Genomic DNA, 16,366 nt, shown 5'->3' with positions numbered 1-16,366 from the left:
ATTTTGAGGCATATAACATGCTTAGAATTTCATCAAACTCAGAACACATATCAGTATTTATGATAACTAGACACTGGAAAAAGTTCATAAGAGGGCGTGGAAGAGGCACTCTATAGCGCCACCTTTTGTCAAAAGTGGGGGGGTTAGTTTTAGCTACAGACACCAAACTCGGTACAAAAATTGTTCTCATCAAGACGGACAACTTTCTAATTCACAGTCATCAGCTACGATCAACAGGAAGTCAGCTATTTTGATTTGAATGTGGATTTTTTTTTTTACATTTAGCTGTGAATTAATGCATACTGCTCAGAGGAGAGTAACACTATACACACCAAATTTTGTCTACATGATGCCAAAACATTTTAAACAACTTAAATTGCCAATAGATTTTGGATAGCTTGAACGGTTTTGTCTCTGTGATTTTTTTTAAATGACATTAAAAATGGAATTATTAATTTTCCTGCATTTTTTAATTCCAAACACTTCAAAACCTTTTTTCATACAGACAAAAAGTCATTCTGAGTAAATATGGATAGTTTCACGACTTTACAACACTGTATGGGTAACAGAAAATTAAAAAACTGTCAGACATCTCATCTCACTTCTGTCCCTCTGTTTGAGTGTGTGTGCTTAGACTTCCATTGTCTGAGAGAAATTGCGCCCCTACAGGTGCAGTTACCGGACTAAAAAAGGGAGGAGACTGTCTTTTGGTTTCACTTTTAAATCGGTTAAAATACAAATAAATACTTGGATTAATTCACACTGACAAGCTAAACCAACATATATGATTATTATCAGGTCAGGGCTCATTAATAATTGATGTGTGGTCAGTGATACGTGAGAAACACAAGAGATGAATCACTGCTCTGAGCAAGAGCGTGTGGAATGATGAGCTCTGAAAAAACGAGTTTATTCTTGTTTTATAGCTGTTAAAAATAAAGTATTGCAGCGATATCACACAATTCACCAATTAGAGCACACCAAGAGCTAAATTAAGATGTTTTTGAACTGTTTGTGTGAAAATGAAATATTCGCGGCTGCCTATCTGAAATCACTGCCTCCGATCAGCGCGCACAGTGTCACAAGTTCAAAACTAACGAATTTATTCTTGTTTAAGAGCTTTTTAAAATAAATTATTGCCATAAATGCACACAATACATCCATTATAACACAACACGAGCTAAATGCAGGTGTTTGTGACCCGTTCAAGTGTGCAAGACTATTTGAAAGCGCGACTGGCAGAATGACATGTATCTCTCGAGCTGCAGGATTCTGCCTTTCGTCGTACGAACGAATACATCAAGGACAAGATTATTTCAAAATACATAATAGCTTGGCGAATATAAACGAAAACAGCCACGTGAACATAAACTGTTGAGAAATAAATCTGAAGTGGATCTACTGGATTTTAATATTAAGTGACCGCATATACCAGCTGCTTCTGTCTTCAATTTTAATCTATATAAAAAATTAAACTCATTCATCTTGGCTGCTTTTTTAATATGTGTACGTATTTATTTATTATTTTGCTCTAACAAGACTTAATCTATATTTAATTAAATCAATTACATTTTATTTTACATTTGATTTGTCAATTTCTGCATCTAAACGCCTAAAAACCTAAAACATATGCTCTATTATACTATTGTTAGCAATTTCTTTATCGTCCAATTTATCTGGTGTACACTTTTATTTTCATAATAAACTTGTTTGTTAGATTATACACAGTTACAGTGGTCTATAATAAATATTAACGGGTTTATTCAAGCTGTTTAGAATGAATGCAGTAGGCTAATTTTTTAAATTGTAAATCCAAAAAAAAAAAAAAAAAACATTGGAAAAGAATAACTGTTGTACTTTTTAATAAATTTTGTATAATTTTATAGTTTATGCATTATAGTTATAAAAACAAATAAATTTAGCCACTCACATAGAAATCTTAGGCCTTATCCTTTTTTGACAGTTTTAGGGATTTTAAAAAAATCCTAAAAAACCTTATTTGTGCTGCAAATAATAATTTCAAATAAATTTGATATTGACTTCTGACATCCTGTGACATGATATTTATTTGAATTTACTTAATCTCATGGATGTAACAGTAAATCTGTTCAGATCACTGATCAAGACTAAGCTGTAATGCAAGCAGAACTTTCACAAATGCTTGTAGGTCAATAAAATCATTACAAAACATTTACAAATCATTTAAGGGATTTGATAACACTGTAAAATAATGTCTAATTTGTTAACATTAGCAAATGCATTGATAACACTTTATAATAACTGCACTCATTAGTAAATAGTCAGTTCATGCTTTATAAAGCCTTGTCCCAATATTAATAGTCAGTAGTAAGCAGTTTATAAATACAGCTATAAATAGCTTGTTCTTGGTTTATAAGCACATTTATTAAAAAGGAGAGTAAAGGGTCAGTTATCTTCCTATGAAAAATAAATAAAATAAAAATAAACAAACAACAACACAGATTGATACAGAACTCAGAAATGTTATTGTGGATTTATGATAAACTCAGCCCGTAAATGAATTAATTCTCCTCCAAGAAGACACAAGTAGTTCACACCAAACTTTTTTAACATGGAGCCAATATACTGAAGATGTTAAATTTCGAATGGGTTTAGCTTTATCATTTTCAAGAGCCAGCATAAAATTAGAACTATCATAACTTATAAATCAAGCTGGCAATTCTTAGTACCAATAATGGCCACCAGATGGAGCTATAGGATTACTTTTAAATAATTATTGTAGAAACAAGTATGATTTAAATCATTTATAGAAATCTTTCAAATAAAAATAATATGAATTTTATGTATTTTACTGATAAAATGACCCTCACTTAATAAGAAAAACAAGCTGAAGTATTGTGAACCGTATATTAAGAATAATTCTTTATAGGCTTTATGGACAGATACGTTTTCAGAGACTCCACTTTTACCACTGTTTAAAGAATGTATCTTACAGTACAGGTGCGGATGAATTTTGAATAGCTTGAATGGTTTTGTCGTGGTGATTTTTTGAAATAACAGTAAAAAAGTAACCAGTAAATGTCTTTTATTTTTTTTAAGTGCAGCTTCTAAACACTTCAAAAAAATGTACAAATAGAAGACAAGTCATTCTGAGGAAATATGCATAGTTTCATGACTATACAACACTATATGGATGATAGAAAATTAAAAAACTATCATACATCTGATGTCACTCTGTCCCTATGTCACTATGGGTAATGTGTGTGTGTGTGTGTGTGTGTTAAGTGAATTAGGTGTGAAACTATCAGGGAGCATTTAGTCTCCAGTGCCAACATTTTACAGAACTGCCACTTTCCTGGAGTCTCAGAATTACAATGTGCCAGGTTCTGAGAGATCTAAGATTCCAAAAAATGATTTAATTAGAATACCATGAAGTATTGTGAAATACTATATATAAAGACTTTATATATAGGCTTTATGAACAGATTAGAGTGCCTCGTGAAGGACCAGCACCACCTCCTCTTGTCCGATGGTTTGAGGAATATATTTTCCTGAATCCGGGATTAAGATTTAGGAGCTCATTTTTATTCCACCTCCTTTCCTGAAAGTCGTCTTGCAGAATTGACTAAAAATTTATCTTAACATTAATTCCTAATTATTTTGCAATTATTTTTGTCAGTTCTTCTTGACCTGTTTCTTTTTCTTCTTCTTTTCTGACCTCATGACCCAGTCAGCATTTTTTGTACAATGGTCAAGTCCTAACTTATTCATTTCTGTATTGCATTTGTGTTTGATATTTCTCATGGGTATTTCATAATTTTCTACTTTGAGTTAAAACAGTTTGAGTTAAAACTCTTTTTTAGCGCATTTCATCTGTAAAAGAAAACATGCCTAATAATTCTGCACACATGAATACAAGGAGTTTTTCTCTTCCAGCTTTCCTGGACTATTGTATAGCACTCATAAATGATTAAATAAAAAATAATGGTAGTTATTAAGATTGATATGGTTTGGAATTGGTAAAATGTGCTTGGAAAAAAATCACAATAAAACAATATTTTAATGTTTAAGTTTGGAATATTAACTGACATGAATGAATGCTATATAAATATTGTTCATGTTAACATAATGTTTATAAATGAAATCTTATTGTAAAGTGTTACTAAAGTTATATATATATATATATATATATATATATATATATATATATATATATATATATATATATATATATATATTGTTCTGTGAATGTGATTTTAAAGTCTAGATGATTCGGAATAACCCTTTAACTGCCATATCCTTTAAAACCTCACTGCCAGAGGGATATTGTGAATGCATGTGCCCGCTGGGCACAGTTTACCTGATGCCACCGGGGTGGCGATGGCATTGGTGGCTTGAGCCCGCCATCGCTGCTTGCAGCTATATTTATTATTATTAGGGCTCAAGCCCAAAGGGCGAGAGGCCTATTGTTTTCCTTAGGATTATTTTTTATTATTATTATTATTATTATTATTATTTTTTTTTTCCAACGTCTCGGGGGCTTTTGGGGCCCTTAACGTGCTTAAAAAGTCTTGAAAATTGGCACACAGATTGGAACCTGCGGCCATTAGGGCCGGGCAGAGACTGATACACGGGCGTGGCACAGGGGCTCTACAGCGCCCCCTGGAATATGGAGGGCCATATATCATACAGTCTTGCTCGTAGACGTATGAAACTCGGTACACATATAAATCTCATCAATCCAAACAACTTTTGTATTGCATATCATAGGCTCCGCCCAACAGGAAGTTGGCTATTTAGGGTTTAGTATTCAAATTTTTCGTCAAAGTTGTGGGGGCTTTTGGGGTCCTTAACATACTCAAAAACTCTTGAAAATTTGCGCACACTTTGGAATCTGTGGCCTTTAGGAGCCTGCAGAGGCTGGGACCCGGGCGTGGCACAGGGGCTCTACGGCGCCCCCTGGAACACAGTCAGAAATGTTGATGTATAGCTCACACATACTTGCACATATTCATATGAAACTCAGTACACATATAGATCTCATCGTGCCAAACAACTTTCGTATTGCATGTCATAGGCTCCGCCCATCAGGAAGTCAGCTATTTAGAGTTATGTAAAAAGCGCATGCTCTGGAATTTGAAATACTTGTCATAGGTTTTTTTCTCGATTGCCGCCAAACTCGGTCAACATGATCTCAAGACACTGGGGATGAAAAATTGCCAGGGGATTTTTGATATCTCGAACGGTTTGCTCGAGGCGAGGCATTGAAATTATGGCGAGAAATGAGAAACAGGAAGTGTCTAATACCGTCCACATACATTTCCTGATTTTAATCAAACTTCATCAGATTATTCGTTGTATGATGTCGATCGCATATATGTGACTATTAGGAGCCAAAGTTATAGCGCCACCAACTGGCAGAAGGAAGTGTGTCATTTTCAAAATGATTTGAATTCAGCATCTTATTATTACTCGATTTGCTTCAAACTTCATCAGAATAATGTTAAAACACAGCCGATATAAATCTGCAAGGGGGATATTGATATCTAAAAAATTGTTGGCGTGGCAACATGTCAAACTGGAATACTTCTCAGGTGATTTTGAGGCAAATAACATACTTAGAATTTCACAAAACTCTGAACACACATCAGTATTTCTGATAGGAACTTAAATTGTGAATGGATTTTGGATAGCTTGAATGGTTTTGCCGTGGTGATTTTTTTAAATGACCTTACAAAGGGAATCATTATTGTATTTTTAAATTGCAGCTTCCAAACACGTCAAATATTTTTTTCATACAGATGAAAAAGTCATTCTGAGGAAATATGCATAGTTTCACGACTTTACAACACTGTATGGATAACAGAAAATTAAAAAACTGTCAGACATCTCATCTCACTCTGTCCCTCTGTTTGAGTGTATGTGCTTCAGACTTCCATTGTCTGAGAGAAATTGCGCCCCTACAGGTTCAATTCCCGAACTTTTACTTTCACTTTTAAATCGGTTAAAAATAAAACAAATACTTAGATTTAATTCACACTGACAAGCTAAACTAACATATCTGATTATTACCGGTTCAGGGCTCATGGATAAATTATTTCTGGCCAGAGATATGTGAGAAATAGGAGAGATGAATCACCGCTGTGATCACGAGCGTCTGGAGTAAAGAGCTCAGAGAAAACGAATTTATTCCTGTTTTAAAGCTTTTAAAAATAAATTATTACAGCGATATCACACAAACAACCAATTAGAACACACCAAGAGCTAAATTAAGATGTTTTTGAACTGTTTGTGTGAAAATGAAATATTTGTGGCTGCCTATCTGAAATCACGCCTCCGATCAGCGCGTACAGTGTCGAGCTCAAAACAAACGAATTTATTCTTGTTTAAGAGCTTTTTTAAATAAAATATTACCACAAATGCACACAATAAACCCATTGTAACACAACAAGAGCTAAATGCAGGTGTTTGTGACCTGTTTAAGTGTGCAAGACTATTTGAAAGCGCGACTGGCAGAATAACATATCTCTCGAGCTGCAGGATTCTGGCTTTCGTCGTACGAACGAACACATCACGGACAAGATTATTTCAAAACACATAATAGCTTGGCGAATATAAACGAAAACAACCACGTGAACATAAACTGGATCTACTGGATTTGAATATTAAAGTGACCACATTTACCACTTGTTTCTGTCTTCAATTTTAATCTATATAAAAAAGGAAACTCATTCGACTTGGCTGCTTTTTTAATGTGTGCGTATTTATTTATTTACCTTTTTATACATTTTGTATAATTTCATAGTTTGTGTATTACAATTATAAAAACAAAAATAAATTTAGCCACTCACATAGAAATACCTTTTTCTGACAGTTTTAGGGATTTTTAAAAATCCTAAAAAAAACTTATTTGTGCTGCAAATAATAATTTCAAACTCATTTGATACTGACCTATGACATCCTGTGACATTATATTTATTTGAATTTACATAATCTCATAGATGTAACAGTAAATCTGTTCAGCTCACAGATCAATACTAAGCTGTAATGCAAGCAGAACTTTCACAAATGCTTATGAGTCATTTAAGGATTTGATAACACTGTAAAATAATGTCTAATTTGTTAACATTAGCAAATTCATTGATAACACTTTATAATAACTGCACTCATTAGTAAATAGTCAGTTCATGCTTTATAAAGCCTTGTCCCAATATTAATAGTCAGTAGTAAGCAGTTTATAAATATAGCTTGTCCTTGGTTTATAAGCACATTTATTAAAAAGGAGAGTAAAGGGTCAGTTATCTTCCTATGAAAAATAAAAGATAAAAATAAACAAACAACAACAACACAGATTGATACAGAACTCAGAAATTTTATTGTGGATTTATGATAAAATCAGCCTGTAAATGAATTCATACTCCTCCTCATACTACTCCATACTCCTTTTTCAACATGATGCCAATATACTGAGATGTTAAATTGTGAATGGGTTTAGGATAGCTTAAATGGTGTTGCCATAGAGATTTATTAAAGTAACATAAAAAATACAATAGTTATTTTACTATATCTTTAAAATTTTTCATTCTAACTCTTCATAATTTTTTATATAAGTAGAAGTCCTCATTTGAAGGAAGCACAGTAAGTTTCATAGCTTTATCATTTTCAAGAGCCAGCATAAAATTAAAACTATCATAACTTATAAATCAAGCTTGCAATTCTTAGTACCTATAATGGCCACCAGAGGGAGCTATAGGATTACTTTTAAATAATTATTGGAGAAACGAGTATGATTTAAATAATTTATAGAAATCTTTCAAATAAAATAATATGTATTTTAGGAATTTTACTGATAAAATGACCCTCACTTAATTAGAATAACAAGCTGAAGTATTGTGAACTGTATATTAAGAATAATTCTTAATAGGCTTTATGGACAGATACGTTTTAAGTGACTCTTGAAGGTTCAGCACCACATCCTCTTTTACCACTGTTTAAAGAATTAATCTTACAGAACAGGTGTGAATGAATTTTGGATAGCTTGAATGGTTTTGTCGTGGTGATTTTTTGAAATAATAGTAAAAAAGGAACCAGTAAAAAAAAGTGCAGCTTCTAAACACTTCAAAAAAATGTACACATAGAAGACAAGTCATTCTGAGGAAATATGCATAGTTTCATGACTATACAACATTATATGGATGACAGAAAATTAAAAAACATACATCTGATGTCACTCTGTCCCTCTGTCACTGTGTGTGTTTGTGTGTGTTTTAAGTGAATTAGGTGTGAAACTATCAGTGAGCATTTAGTCTCCAGCGCCAACATTTTACAGAACTGCCACTTTCCTGGAGTCTCAGAATTACAATGTGTCAGGTTCTGAGAGATCTAAGATTCCAAAAAAATATTTAATTAGAATACCATGAAGTATTGTGAAATACTATATATTAAGACTTTATATATAGGCTTAATGAACAGATTAGACTGACTCGAGGTGGTGCTGGTCCTTCACCTCTTGTTTGATGGTTTGAGGAATATATCTTCCAGAATCCGGGATTAAGATTTAGGAGCTCATTTTTATTCCACCTCCTTTCCTGAAAGTCTGTCTTGCAGAATTGACTAAAAATTTATCTTCACATTAATTCCTAATTCTTTTGCAATTCTTTTGTCAGTTCTTCTTGACCTGTTTTTCTCTTCCAGCTTTCCTGGACTATTGTATAGCACTCATAAATGATTAAATAAAAAATAATGGTAGTTATTAAGATTGATATGGTTTGGAATTGGTAAAATGTGCTTGGAAAAAAATCACAATAAAACAATGTTTTAATGTTTAAGTTTGGAATATTAACTGACATGAATGAATGCTATATAAATATTGTTCATGTTAACATAATGTTTATAAATGAAATCTTATTGTAAAGTGTTACTAAAGTTATATATATATATATATATATATATATTGTTCTGTGAATGTGATTTTAAAGTCTAGATGATTCGGATTAACCCTTTAACTGCCATATGAAGTTCAAGTTCAAGTTCAAGTACAATTTATTTGTATAGCGCATTTACAACAGCCTCCTGGCTGACCAAAGTGCTTTAACATAAGAGCAAGAATATTACACATACATAAAAATAGACCAGACAAAAAATTTAAAACCACCCATTTCAAAATGTAGCATAACACAGTAGTCAGTACACTAAGGAAAATAAAAAAGTTTTTAGCAAAGATTTAAAAATAGACAAGGAAGGGGCCAGTCTGATCTCTAAAGGCAGGGTATTCCAGAGTCGTGGCCCAGCCACTGCAAATGCACGCTCCCCTCTACGCTCCCCTCTATCCTTTAAAACCTCACTGCCAGAGGGATATTGTGAATGCATGTGCCCGCTGGGCACAGTTTACCTGATGCCACCGGGGTGGTGATGGCATTGGTGGCTTGAGCCCGCCATCGCTGCTTGCAGCTATATTTAGGGCTCAAGCCTGGAGGGCGAGAGCCCTATTGTTTTCCTTAGGATTATTTGTTATTATTATTATTATTATTATTATTTTTCTTCAAGGTTTCGAGGGCTTTTGGGGCCCTTAACATGCTTAAAAAGTCTTGAAAATTGGCACACACATTGGAACCTGCGGCCATTAGGACCGGGCAGAGACAGATACACGGGCGTGGCACAGGGGCTCTACAGCGCCCCCTGGAATACTGAGGGCCATATATCATACATACTTGCACGTAGACGCACGAAACTCGGTACACATGTAGACCTCATCAAACCAAACAACTTTCGTACTGCATGTCATAGGCTCCGCCCAACAGGAAGTTGGATATTTAGGGTTTAGTATTCATATTTTTCGTCAAAGTTGTGGGGGCTTTTGGGGTCCTTAACATACTCAAAAACTCTTGAAAATTTGCGCACATTTTGGAATCTGTGGCCTTTAGGAGCCTGCAGAAGCTGGGACCCGGGCGTGGCACAGGGGCTCTACGGCGCCCCCTGGATCACAGTCAGAAATGTTGATGCATAGCTCACACATACTTGAAAATATTAATATCAAACTCAGTACACATATAGATCTCATCGTGCCGAACAACTTTCATATTGCATGTCATAGGCTCCAGCCAACAGGAAGTCAGCTATTTAGAGTTATGTAAAAAGCGCATGCTCTGGAATTTGATATACTTGTCATAGGTTTTTTACTCGATTGCCACCAAACTCGGTCAACATGATCTCAAGACACAGGGGATGAAAAATTGCCAGGGGATTTTTGATATCTCGAACGGTTTGCTCGTAGCGAGGCGTTGAATTTATGGCGAGAATTGAGAAACAGGAAGTGTCTAATACCATCCACATACATTTTCTAATTTTAATCAAACTTCATCAGATTATTCATTGTATGATGTCGATCGCATATATGTGACTATTAGGAGTCAAAGTTATAGCGCCACCCAACTGGCAGCAGGAAGTGTGTCATTTTCAAAATGCTTTGAATTCAGCATCTTATTTTTACTCAATTTGCTTCAAACTTCATCAGAATAATGTTAAAACACAGCCGATAAAAATCTGCTGGGGGGATATTGATATCTAAAAATATTGTTGCCGTGGCAACATGTCAAACTGGAATACTTCTCCGGTGATTTTGAGGCATATAACATGCTTAGAATTTCATCAAACTCAGAACACATATCAGTATTAGTGACAGCTAGACACTGGCAAAAGTTCATAAGAGGGCGTGGAAGAGGCACTCTATAGCGCCACCTTTTGTCAAAAGTGGGGGGGTTAGTTTTAGCTACAGACACCAAACTCAGTACAAAAATTGTTCTTATCAAGACGGACAACTTTCTAATTCACAGTCATCAGCTACGACCAACAGGAAGTCGGCTATTTTGATTTGAATGTGGATTGTTTTTTACATTTAGCTGTGAATTAATGCATACTGCTCAGAGGAGAGTAACACTATACACACCAAACTTTGTCTACATGTTGAAAAAACATTGAGGAACTTAAATTGTGAATGGGTTTTGGATAGCTTGGATGGTTTTGTCGTGGTGATTTTTTTAAATGACAGTAAAGATGGAATTATTAATTTTCCTGCATTTTTAAATTCCAAACACTTCAAAACCTTTTTTCATACAGAAATAAAAGTTATTCTGAGTAAATATGCATAGTTCCATGACTTTACAACACTGTATGGATAACAGAAAATTAAAAAACTGTCAGACATCTCATCTCAATCTGTCCCTCTGTTTGAGTGAGTGTGCTTAGACTTCCATTGTCTGAGAGAAATAGCGCCCCTACAGGTGCAATTACCGGACTAAAAAAGGGAGGAGACTGTCCTTTGGTTTCACTTTTAAATCGGTTAAAATACAAATAAATACTTGGATTTAATTCACACTGACAAGCTAAACCAACATATATGATTATTATCAGGTCAGGGCTCATTAATAATGGATGTGTGGTCAGTGATACGTGAGAAACACTTGAGATGAATCACTGCTCTGAGCAGGAGCGTGTGGAATGATGAGCTCAGAAAAAACGAGTTTATTCTTGTTTTATAACTATTAAAAATAAAGTATTGCAGCGATATCACACAATTCACCAATTAGAGCACACCAAGAGCTAAATTAAGATGTTTTTGAACTGTTTGTGTGAAAATGAAATATTCGCATTCGAAATATTCAGTGATCTGAAATCACTGCCTCCGATCAGCGCGCACAGTGTCACAAGTTCAAAACTAATGAATTTATTCTTGTTTAAGAGCTTTTTAAAATAAATTATTGCCATAAATGCACACAATACATCCATTATAACACAACACGAGCTAAATACAGGTGTTTGTGACCCGTTTATGTGCGCAAGACTATTTGAAAGCGCGACTGGCAGAATAACATTGATCTCTCGAGCTGCAGGATTCTGCCTTTCGTCGTACGAACGAACACATCACGGACACGATTATTTCAAAATACATAATAGCTTGGCTAATATAAACGAAAACAGCCACGTGAACATAAACTGTTGAGAAATAAATCTGAAGTGGATCTACTGGATTTTAATATTAAGTGACCGCATATACCAGCTTCTTCTGTCTTCAATTTTAATCTATATAAAAAATTAAACTCATTCATCTTGGCTGCTTTTTTAATGTGTGTATGTATTTATTTATTATTTTGCTCTAACAAGACTTAATCTATATTTAATAAAATCAATTACATTTGATTTTACATTTGATTTTTCCATTTCTGCATCTAAACGCCTAAAAACCTAAAACATGCTCTATTATACTATTGTTAGCAATTTCTTTATCGTTCAATTTATCTGGTGTACACGCTTTTATTTTCATAATAAACTTGTTTGTTAGATTATACACAGTTATAGTGGTCTATAATAAATATTGACAGGTTTTATTCAAGCTGTTTAGAATGATTGCTGTAGGCTAATTTTTTTAAATGTAAATCCAAAAAAAAAATTAAATAAATAAAAAACATTGGAAAAGAATAACTTGTACTTTTTTTTTTTATACATTTTGTATAGTTTCATAGTTTATGCATTATAGTTATAAAAACAAACAAATTTAGCCACTCACATAGAAATCTTAGGCCTTATCCTTTTCTGACAGTTTTAGGGATTTTTAAAAATCCTAAAAAAACCTTATTTGTGCTGCAAATAATAATTTCAAACTAATTTGATACTGACCTCTGACATCCTGTGACATGATATTTATTTGAATTTACATAATCTCATGGATGTAACAGTAAATCTGTTCAGCTCACAGATCAAGACTAAGCTGTAATGCAAGCAGAACTTTCACAAATGCTTGTAGGTCAATAAAATCATTACAAAACACTTACAAATCATTTAAGGGATTTGATAACACTGTAAAATAATATCTAATTTGTTAACATTAGCAAATGCATTGATAACACTTTATAATAACTGCACTCATTAGTAAATAGTCAGTTCATGCTTCATAAAGCCTTGTCCCAATATTAATAGTCAGTAGTAAGCAGTTTATAAATACAGCTATAAATAGCTTGTTCTTGGTTTATAAGCACATTTATTAAAAAGGAGAGTAAAGGGTCAGTTCTCTTCCTATGAAAAATAAAAAAAAAATAAAAACAAACAAACAACAACACTGATTGATACAAAACTCAGAAATGAATGAATTCTCCTCCAAGAAGACACAAGTAGGTCACACCAAACCTTTTTAACATGAAGCCAATATACTGAAGATGTTAAATTTCGAATGGGTTTAGGATACCTTAAATGGTGTGGCCATAGCGATTTATTAAAGTAACATAAAAAAAATACAATAGTTATTTTACTATATCTTTAAAATTTTTAATTCCAACTCTTCATAATTTTTTATATACGTAGAAGTCATCATTTGAAGGAAGCACAGTACGTTTAATAGCTTTATCATTTTCAAGAGCCAGCATAAAATTAAAACTATCATAACATATAAATCAAGCTTGCAATTCTTAGTACCAATAATGACCACCAGATGGAGCTATAGGATTACTTTTAAATAATTATTGTAGAAACAAGAATGATTTAAATCATTTATAGAAATCTTTCAAAGAAAAATAATATGAATTTTATGTATTTTACTGATGAAATGACCCTCACTTAATTAGAATAACAAGCTGAAGTATTGTGAACTGTATATTAAGAATAATTCTTCATAGGCTTTATGGACAGATACGTTTTGAGTGACTCTTGAAGGATCAGCACCACATCCTCTTTTACCACTGTTTAAAGAATGTATCTTACAGTACAGGTGTGGATGAATTTTGAATGGCTTGAATGGTTTTGTCCTGGTGATTTTTTGAAATAACAGTAAAAAAGTAACCAGTAAATGTATTTTATTTTTTTAAAGTGCAGCTTCTAAACACTTCAAAAAAATGTACACATAGAAGACAAGTCATTCTGATGAAATATGCATAGTTTCATGACTATACAACACTATATGGATGATAGAAAATTAAAAAACTATCAAACATCTGATGTAACTCTGTCCCTCTGTCACTGTGGGTAATGTGTGTGTGTGTGTAAGTGAATTAGGTGTGAAACTATCAGGGAGCATTTAGTCTCCAGCGCCAACATTTTACAGAACTGCCACTTTCCTGGAGTCTCCAGAATTACTCTGTGTCAGGTTCTGAGAGATCAAATATTCCAAAAAATGATTTAATTAGAATACCATGAAGTATTGTGAAATACTATATATTAAGACTTTATATATAGGCTTTATGAACAGATTAGAGTGACTTGTGAAGGACCAGCACCACCTCTTCTTGTCAGATGGTTTGAGGAATATATCTTCCAGAATCCGGGATTAAGATTTAGGAGCTCATTTTTATTCCACCTCCTTTCCGGAAAGTCTGTCTTGCAGAATTGACTAAAAATTAATCTTCACATTAATTCCTAATTATTTTGCAATTCTTTTTGTCAGTTCTTCTTGACCTGTTTTTTTTCTTCTTCTTTTCTGACCTCATGACCCAGTCAGCATTTTTTGTACAATGGTCAAGTCTTAACTTATCAATTTCTGTTTTGCATTTGTGTTTGATATTTCTCATGGGCTTTACAGTTTGAGTTAAAACTCTTTTTTTAGCGCATTTCATCTGTAAAAGAAAACATGCCCAATAATTCTGCACACATGAATATAAGGAGTTTTTCTCTTCCAGCTTTCCTGGACTATTGTATAGCACTTATAAATGATTAAATAAAAAATAATGGTAGTTATTAAGATTGATATGGTTTGGAATTGGTAAAATGTGCTTGGAAAAAAATCACAATAAAACAATGTTTTAATGTTTAAGTTTGGAATATTAACTGACATGAATGAATGCTATATAAATATTGTTCATGTTAACATAATGTTTAGAAATGAAATATTATTGTAAAGTATCACTAAAGTTATATATATTGTTCTGTGAATGTGATTTTAAAGTCTTGATGATTCTGATTAACCCTTTAACTGCCGTATCCTTTAAAACCTCACTGCCAGAGGGATATTGTGAATGCATGTGCCCGCTGGGCACAGTTTACCTGATCCCACCGGGGTGGAGATGGCACTGGTGGCTTGAGCCCGCCATCGCTGCTTGCAGCTATATTTCTTCTTCTTCTCCAAAATGAATCGCATTTTTGAGGGCCTAAACATGCTCGAAAAGTCATGAAACTTTGCACACACCTCAGAACTGGCGAAAATTTACGTCTGATATGGGGGTTCAGAAGTGGGTGTGGCAAAATGGCTCAACAGCGCCACCTATACACGTTCAACTGTGTGCGCCTCGAGCTACGTTTCATGTACATGTATGAAAATCGGTATACATATGTAACTATCCAATACCTACAAAAAAGTCTCTTGGAGCAAAATCCGAAACCCAACAGGAAGTCGGTTATTTCTAATATTATGAGCAAATTTTGTGTCATTTTTGTCATTTCCATGCGTTGTATTTTAACGAACTCCTCCTAGAGATTCATTCAGATCAACACCAAATTTGGTATGCCTAATCTGAAGGCCTTTGCGATGTTAAATTGCGAAGCTTTTGAGTTTTCGTTAATGGACGTGTCCGTGGCGGCCTGGCGAATTTTGATGATTCGCCATGAAACAGGAAGTTGCTATAACTCAGACATACAATGACCAATCTGCCCCAAACTTCACATGTTTGATGAGACTCCTGGCCTGAACAGATTGACATGCCCATATTCAGTTATAGTCATAGCGCCACCTATTGGCAACAGGAAGTGACATATTTTACACTGCGATGAACTACTCCTAGAAATTTTATGACATCAATGTATTTTTTGTGGTCAGTCTAATCTAAAGGCCTGTGCGATGTTAAGTTGTGAAGATCTTGAGTTTTCGTTAAAAGGCGTGTCCATGGCGCAGTCACGAAGTTCGATGTCTTGCCATGGGAATAAAATATGTTATAACTCAGGCATAAAATGTCCGATCTTCCCCAAACTGCACATGTGTGATAAGAGTCCTGGCTTGAACACATCTGAAGGCCAAAATTCCATCAAGTGTGGCAAAATGGCTCGATATCGGCACCTATACACTTTCAACAGAGTGCGCCTCGAGCTATGTTTCACGTACATGTACAAAAATCGGTATACACATTTAACACATCAATACCTACAAAAAAGTCTCTTGGTATGAAATCCGAATCCCAACAGGAAGTCGGTTATTTAGAATTTTCTCTGCAAAATTGGCGTTGTTTTTGCCATTTTCAGGGGTTGTACTTTAACGAACTCCTCCTAGAGATTTATTCAGATCAACACCAAACCTGGTCAGTTTAATCTTAAGCCCTTTGCGATGTTAAATTGTGAAGATCTTTAGATTTCGTTAAAGGGCGTGTCCATGGCGGCCTGACAAATTTCGATGTTTCGCCATGAAAAAGGAAGTTGC

This window comes from Carassius gibelio, chromosome A16 (assembly GCF_023724105.1).
Source record: "Carassius gibelio isolate Cgi1373 ecotype wild population from Czech Republic chromosome A16, carGib1.2-hapl.c, whole genome shotgun sequence".
Classification (NCBI taxonomy): domain Eukaryota; kingdom Metazoa; phylum Chordata; class Actinopteri; order Cypriniformes; family Cyprinidae; genus Carassius; species Carassius gibelio.
This window is presented reverse-complemented; position numbering follows the sequence as displayed.